Here is an 8,051-nt window from a genome sequence, read left to right on the forward strand (position 1 = left end):
GTAGGTAGGCCATCTCGTTGTTGTTGAAGATGAGGCCCAACACAACGGTGTCATTAGCAAACTTGATGATGTTGGTGGAGCTGGAAGTGGCCACACAGTCATGAGTGTACATTGAGTAAAGCAGTGGGCTTAGTATACAACCATTCATTCATCCAGTGCTGAGGATGAAGGGGGTGAGACATGTTTATCCAGCCGAACTGCTCGTGGTCTGTTGGACAGGAAGTTGGAGATCTAGCGACAAAGGGCTGAGTTCCAGGACCTCCAACTTTGAGGTGAGTGTGGAGGGAATTATGGTGTTAAATGCTGAACTGTAGTTGACAAACAGCATTTTTACATAATTCCCATTTCTGCTGGCTCAGGGCGTTGTGGTGAAGGTATGTGATGGTATCCTCCGTGGAGTGGTTGAGACGGTTTACAGAACGAAAGGGGTTCAGTGTGTCAGGCAGTGAGGAGGTGATGAAGTCTCTGACTAGTCTTTCAAAGCACTTCATCAGGTCGGAGGTCAGGACTACAGGGCGATAGTCATTAAGGCAGGTGGACTGGGTTTTCTTTGGGAAAGGAACGATGATGGATTGCCTGAAGCACTTAGGAATTACAGTCTTCACCAGGGAGAGTTTGGATATCTCGGGGAAACACCAGTGCTAGATAGTCATCGTAGGCCTTCCGGACCTGGCCTGTGATGCAGTCTGGTCCTGCTGCCTTCCTGGTGTTTACTCCCCAAAACATCTTCCTCACCTTGTGCTCCGAGATCGTGAGCACGTTTTTCTCTCCAGCTCTCTCAGCATGCACACTGCTAATACTGTTATTGCCAAACAGCAGACATGATTGAGCCTTGTAAATGACTTTCAATGTGGCAGTGGTCCAGTGTCCGGTTACCCCTGGTGGGGCAGGTGATGTGTTGGTGGAGGTTTGGCAGTGCATGCTTGTGGTTGGCACTGTTCATATCCCCCACCACGATGAGTGCAGGGTCCTTGTGCAGTGTGAATTGTGAAGTTGTGAAGTGAGGTCCCACAATGCAGTGTCCATGTCCGCCTGAGGTGGAATATAAATGGCGCTTTCAATGACCAACCTAAACTTTTGAGGAAGGTAGAAAGAGTGACATTTGATGGTTAAGAGTTGCAATTTGGTTAAGCTGGAATGTGAGAGAGGAACAAAGCTCGCACTGTTGCACCAGCTGTTGTTTACCATCTCACACACTCCACCACCTCTTGTCTTCCCCGACTCCATTGTCCTGTCCATGCAATGTACCAAAAAGAACTCTGTGAGGTCTGGCACCGCCGTGTTCAGCCATGTCTCGTGAAGCAAAGAAGGTTGCAGTCCCGAATGTCCCTCTTGAAATTTATCCTGGCCCTGAGGTTGTTGAGCATGTTTTCCATAGATTGGATGTTGGCTAACAGGATACTAGGCAGGGGAGCCCGGTGTGCTCGTGCTCACAGCTTGGTCCTGGCAGCGGCTAGTTTTCCTTGCCCTTGAGTCCGGGTTTAAAAACAGTGCTACACCAATAGAAATAACAGTAATAATGGAAAGGGTGAAGAAATGTAGCTGTCTGGGCTAGCAAAAATGCAGAAAAACTACAAAAACACACAAAGTGTGATCAGAACAGTCATGACAGCAGCCAACCTCACCGATGCCATCTTGGTTTAAATTAGCAAGTTATATAATTATTACAAATAACAGATTAATACATAACAACAGAATCAAACAAACCGTCACTGAAGCCTGTAACAGTAAAAGTGTGATGTGATCTGAAACAGCTAGCTACACACACGATTTAGAGGAGGTGTCCATACTTGTTACCATTTTGCATGTCGACCATGTCGAAAAGGGAACTGATGTAATTACAAATTGCAAATCAATACTTACAAGGCACCATGAAAGCAGCAAAAATGAAAACAAACAGTAAACATCACATCCATGGCCCGTATTCATGAAAATTCTTAGTTTAAAGAGTTTCTCCTAGTACTGTAATTTTAAGAACATTCTTTTACATTTACATGTATTGCATTTGTAACATGCATTATTATTATTATTATTATTATTATTATTATTATTATTATTATTATTATTATCATTAGTAGTAGTAGAATGATTATTATTATTATGATGATTATTATAATAATAATAATAATAATTATTACTATTAGTAGCAGAAGTAGTATAATAATTATAATGATAATTATTATTATCATTATTATTGTTTTAGTATAATAATAATAATAATTATTATTATTATTAGTATATAATTACTATTATTATTATTATTAGTCTTATTATTATTATTATTGCTTTTATTATTATTATTATTAGTAGTAGTAGTAGTATTTGTAGTATAATAATAATAATTATTATGATTAGTAGTAGTAGTAGTATTTGTAGTATAATAATAATAATTATTATTATTATGATTAGTAGTAGTAGCAGCAGTATTATTGTTATTATTGTTGTTGTTTTTATTTTTACTATATTATAATTATTTGTATTATTATTAGTCTTCTTATTATTATCATTGTTGTTTTTACTAGTATTTTATTATTACTATTATTATTATTATATTGATTTATTATTATTATTATTATTATTTGTAACGAACAATAGTAATGATTATTGATGTGTCTCAACATTTCCCCCAGTGAGAATTTAATGTTTATTATTTAGTAATATCATTGTGTATTCCTGTAAATTCCTGGACTGTATATATATATATTTGTGTGTGTGTGTGTGTGTGTGTGTGTGTGTGTGTGTGTATGAATCCAGTAATAAGGATTCTAGATCAGTGGATAAAATTGGGATTAATTCCAGATAACAGACACGATAACTGGGGGCTGTTCGAGGTCTCTGATGAAATCTCGCGATATTTGGTTTTTCAGCGCGACCTCGGTGGCTGCGGCGCTGCGCGAGGCGGAGCTGGAACTTTGTATGAACTTCTTCAGTGGAAGTTGAGAGAGAGAGAGACACACACACACACTCTCTCTCTCACACACACACACTCTCTCACACACACACACTCTCTCCGAGCAGAGGAGCTGCAGCACGGCTGATGGACTACACCACACGTAACAGTTGTTTATGTGTAAATCTACACACAGACTGAGGGACTGAGAGACTCGCGCACGGTCTCGCGCGCACCTCTAACGGCTCGTCGACGGTTTTTTTAATCGTTATTTTTTATATTACATTAACGGCTGCTGGTGGAGTTTTATATCTGCTGGAAGAAACGCTGACGAGGTTGGAGAAAGACCGACGGAGAAAGAAAAGGGAGAGAAAAGGTGAGTTCGGTCCGTAAACACGGATTTGATTCAACCGTTTGCTAGCATTATTAGCGCCCCCCCTCACCCCATCTCAAACACACCCCCCCCCAACCGTGCGCGTGGGAGTCGCGAGACGGATTAATATTAACGTTATCGACTTCGTTTAACGCGACACGGGTTAAATCTCGTTCCAACTAAAATGTGCCGCATGAGTGCACGATTATGTTAAATATCGAACAATTCCGTACGGATTAAAGTGTATAAATCGTCATTGTTTTTTTGTACTGAGACAAGCGTAAAGATGAGCCGTCGGTCTCGCGCAGCTGTTCGTATTAAACGTCATTTTTTTTATATATATATTCCTTAAATACAAAAACATCATAACTGGGGCTGAAATGACACAAACCGAGTAAGTGTCTGTTTCAACCGTCACAAAAATACCGTTCGTAAAACAGCAGACTTTAATGGAGAAACGATGGAGAACTGGAGTCTTGCGCATGCGCAGTCGGACCTCTAAGATTTCCTTGAAGATGTAATAAATAAGTGTTGTAATAAATAAGTAAATAAATAAATAATAAATAAATAATAAATAAATAACCTTGATGACATCACCCTGAAATCTTAGAGAACGCTCGATCGCAGAGTTCTGAGTAGTGTTTTGCGTGTTCTACGTGTTTGTTGGGGTTCCTCAGGGTTCTCTGGTGTCCTCCACACATCCAGGTGGATTGTAGGGTCACATAATTCACTCTAGTTGTCAAACAGGTTGGCGGATGAACATGAACCGGAGTTCACCGGATCGTGCTTTGGGTCCTGTTTAAGTACCGGTGTCAGGATTATAGGTGGACGGGGATAACTTTGTCTTCACGTGTTTGGAATCGTGTCGCAGTCATTGTGAGGCGTGAGGTGAGGCAGGAAGCTGGTGGTCGAGTGTTTCATACTGATTTGCATGTTGTGTTTGACATGTTACTGTGTACTCAGAGCAGGAAAAGTCCCAAAATATGGTTTTCCAAAGCTACAAGTCTTCCTGTGTTCTGGCCGAGGGTTTGGATGCCCGGTGCAAGTAACTGAAATGACGTATAACATGAATCGCTGGTCTCGTACACCTTCACGTTGGGATATGGAGTTATATTACAACCTTATTCATAACACACAAGTCAAGTTTAATGGAGTAGAAAATGACGCAAAGTGAGTTGCGTATGTCGTCGAGCGTGCACGCGCTATCACGCCGTTGTCGTGTCACGTTCGTTTGTTTCTGATTTGCTTGGAGATTGTAATGATTTTAATCATAGATTCCACCAACAAAGAGACCGGGTTTCATTAGATGTGCTGATTAGGATGCGAGCCTTAGCTTTCCATCCCAAAATGGGAATATTTTTAGTTGTGAGTCAGCGTGTAAATTATTAAGCGATAATCTGTAACATAAAAAAGGAACAAAAAAATATCTATAAAACGCACCAGAAAGTCAGGAAGGTGCGTGTCTTTAGTCCTGGGTTCAGGAAGTGACATCACACCGACATGGCCACCCATCTACAATATAGTGTTTAATTTAGCCCTGACTTTATTGTTCGCACAAACATAGTCGGTAACGTTGGCTGGCCAGGGTTCGGCGAGGCGCCCGGTTTGTTCCTCAATTTGTAGCTTTGTAATTGTGAGCTGAGGCGTCCAAGCAGATCTAAAAGGTAGCATTTTAGTGCGTCTCTGAGTGTGGTGTTGATGCGTTGGCTTGTACTGATCTCTCCTCTTTGGCTGCGCTCACTGTGTGGGTGGATGTACGCTTTAAAGAAGAGCTCGTTCCTGACGCAGGCGCTGACTTCTAACTCTTCTGCCTGCTCTACATCTACAATAATTAAAGATGTTACGCATGCAATTGAATGTATATCTGTTGCTTTTGAATAACACGTATGCTTGTGTTTTATTATTGTAATCATCTGTGTTATCGTTGGGGTGCAAACTGGTACCTTCTGACTCTCTGGCTGTCCTCTCGTTTGAACCCGAGAACCTTTTTTGATCACAAGGACAGTACTGTAGAAGAACCTGAGGTTTTGGGGTTTATGCATAGACACGGGGAAACATCTGCGCTTAGTTTTCTCACCTGACAAGTTGACAACGAACCAAAACAGTGGCATCTAATCCGCCCCCTTCCCAGAATATTCCAGAAGAATACAGATCGGAATCATGTCCTAGATGTTTGTTTTCAGCACGGCAGACCACAGGAAGTCTAGTACACGGGTCGAAACGTAATCGTTCGCAGACAAAACGCACGTAAAGATACGTTTCAGCAAGCGAGTGCTTTCTTCTGCTCGCGTTTTCTAATCTCTGTTATGTAAGCACTCAGAGGATGAGGATACAGCGTCACAATTTTCTGTATTAAGCTGTCGATTGAGAAGGAGCGTGTGGGCGGAGGTGCACATGTTCTGAAACAGAGAGAGAGAGAGAGAAACTGGGCGGATGATCCTCAAAAGCCTTACAGAATCTGAGCGACCGGACAGTTTCATGTCGACGGATTAAGCGTAAGCATCACGTAACAAGTGTTTTAGATCATTTAAAAAAAAAAGCCGTCCTCAGCTCGAGAGAACACGTACACATCACATCATAAGGTCAGAGAGCACAGAGAAAGCTGAACAGGTCAGAGCCAGCTCCAGCTCGGGTGTGGTTAGGGTCAGAGCCCTTCGTCTGCTGAGAAAGGGAAAAAAAATGAAAACGAACCAAAAAACGCTGTTTTGTGGTGACATCATGTCACAAATGTCACATCACGACCCTGCTGTCTCTTATCATACACAACCAGCATCACAGTGTGGAGTGTAGCTCAGTAACCTCCAGCTAAACTGTCGCTTAGAGGTTATAATAAAGGTCTCAAAAAAGGTTTCGTAGCTCTATAATTTTATCTAATGACTACACAGACAAATAGAACCCGGGAGAATATTCATTCATTCATTCATTCATTCATTTATTTATTTATTAATTACTTTCCACTTTCAAAGCTTCAGAACTGTAGAGCGCTTTATAAAATCTGCTCCAAAGGTTTAAATCCAGGTACGAACAGATAACGTCGTCTCTTAAACGAGTGTTCCGTGTCATTATTTATCGTGACCTCGATATTGTATCGTCACCCAGCTCTAATCTCCAGCATCACCATCACTGTTCTAGTCATTTGATCAGGTTTAGGATCTTCACCTCACTGGAAAGAGAGAAATCCTATTAGAAAGAAGTCGCTTTATATGTAAACACTTCCAGTTTTAGTTCCAGTCTTTTCTGTACATTACAGGACACGATATATTCTCTTTTTCTTTACTGTCTTTGTCTGTTTGTCTCTGTCTATCTGTCTGTCTGTCTGTCCATCCATCTCCCAGTTTTAACCTGCTTGCTAGCATCAAACACAAATCAGACAGAACGCTATGTGATCCACAAAGATTGAAGATTTATCAACTGTAGTTCTGTAATTTCTCCGAAACAGAAATAAAAATACCAGGTAGACGGAGATCAAGACCAATAACGCCAGAACTTCCTAAACCCAATCGTTTTCTAGCGCGTGGAATTAATTCCAAAGCTTCAGAGCCGACTCTTATTTTTTCAGTATTCGGAATTTATCAGGAAAAACGACAAATGTATTTTTTTTATGGAAAACGATCCAGAAAACTCGTGCGCTCCGTAAACAAACCGATCAACTGCCGATGAAATTTGTTGTTTTTTTTAAATTTTAATACAGAATTATATCTTAACGAGATTATTTATTGCTGTCGAACAAACTGGAGTTTTCCAGAATGTTCTATTCACCTGAAGTGAGATTAGATTTCGGTTAGCTCGAGGTTAGATTCTGATCTAATGAACGACTGCATATCGAAGCCTGTGATGTTTTATCTGGAGAAGAGAAATGCTTTAGGGAGCGAGAGAGCGAGAGGGGTGTTAACGTGGCTCCCGAAGACTGAAATTAGTAACAAATGCACCCATCTAACACTCGGACTCCATAATTACAGTCCTGTCTCCGGCACAGTTGTGGGCACCGTCTTATTGCTGCTGCCTCGGATACACACACACACACACACACACACACACATATTAGTCACGATGTTCATCTTTCCAACATTCGTGATGATGAGAGGATACTCAAGCATCGATTCTCCCACTGCTGCGTTTGTGTTTAATACAATAATGCTGATGTAAATATGTACAGAATCTTTTCGCGCACCTGAGACAAGCCTTAAATATCTTTTTGGATTTTGATGGAGCTCGGACGAAATCTAAAGGCCCGAATCTCGGTCAAATCCTTTTTTTATATCCGTTTCTAGAAACATTTAACGTTGTGGAACATCCACAAAACGTCTTGTAGCACGACGGTTGTGCAAACGTACGTTCTGAACGTCCTGACGCCCCAAGACATGACCTCTAAAGTGTTAAGTGGACTATGTCTGTTCGCACGTGCTCCGAGTCTCTCGTGTACATCCAGCAGATTTCGGAAACAAACTGTACGACGTGAGCCACACGAGAGGTTTTTAAAATCCGAACATTAACAGCAACTGTTTCGTCTGCTAGCGTTGGAGCTCGATTAAGATCCGAAACGTACAGAAGTGAGCACTTTGAGACACGACCCTGGTGTGTCGAGCAGGTAAACGGTTCATGTTTTGTTGGAAACTAAAGTAAAAACTTATGATGACGGTAATGTCTTTTTTTTTTTTTTATTTGGGGGGAAGTTTCCAAGAAACCACAACTAACTGACTAATAACCTGAGAAGAGTCTTCTAAAGACGACAAACCTTCCACGGCGATCCACACAGCGTTTATACTGCAAAACGACTACATCTCAATA

At 41.1% G+C, this 8,051-nt stretch overlaps 1 protein-coding gene across 7 annotated transcripts in view; it reads left to right on the forward strand.

Moving 5' to 3' along the window:
* The first annotated feature begins 2,920 nt into the window (after positions 1-2,920).
* sipa1l1 (signal-induced proliferation-associated 1 like 1) overlaps positions 2,921-8,051 on the forward strand; it is a 69,170-nt gene continuing 64,039 nt past the window's right edge. For 6 of the 7 annotated variants that reach the window (XM_047801782.1, XM_027170208.2, XM_047801785.1 and 3 more), the window contains exon 1: positions 2,922-3,266. The gene's annotated coding sequence lies outside the window, so the exon portion shown is untranslated. Of the gene's footprint in view, positions 3,267-8,051 lie in introns of all 7 variants that reach the window. The other variant, XM_047801787.1, reaches the window with a different exon arrangement.

Source organism: Tachysurus fulvidraco, chromosome 16 (genome assembly GCF_022655615.1).
Source record: "Tachysurus fulvidraco isolate hzauxx_2018 chromosome 16, HZAU_PFXX_2.0, whole genome shotgun sequence".
NCBI classification, from domain to species: domain Eukaryota; kingdom Metazoa; phylum Chordata; class Actinopteri; order Siluriformes; family Bagridae; genus Tachysurus; species Tachysurus fulvidraco.